Consider the following 363-nt stretch of genomic DNA (forward strand, 5'->3'; position numbering starts at 1 on the left):
GGGAGGGCAGCAAAATATGTATTCATAAATTTATGAAACCTGTATTTAGAGTTCACTTTATTATTATGATAATAAACTTGCATTTACACTGTAGATATATCAGTAAAACATTGTCCAACTGATTGCTGTCTCTGTCTGTCTGTCTGTCTGTCTCTCTCTTTATAGAGGTATTTTGTTTTACTTGTGGAGGAACATGGATTTGGGGGTATTTTAGGGAGTGACTTTGGGATTTTTTTTTTATCAGGGGTTTTTCAGTTTTCCAATAGGGAACACCAGAATTCCTGTGCAGGAGGCCAGTGGCAGGACCCTGCTTGGTCAGAGCAGGCAGCTTGGACCCAGCTGGCTGTGGCTGACCTTCTGGAC

This window comes from Gavialis gangeticus, unplaced genomic scaffold (genome assembly GCF_001723915.1).
Source record: "Gavialis gangeticus isolate Ggan-Ray unplaced genomic scaffold, GavGan_comp1, whole genome shotgun sequence".
Lineage (NCBI taxonomy): Eukaryota > Metazoa > Chordata > Crocodylia > Gavialidae > Gavialis > Gavialis gangeticus.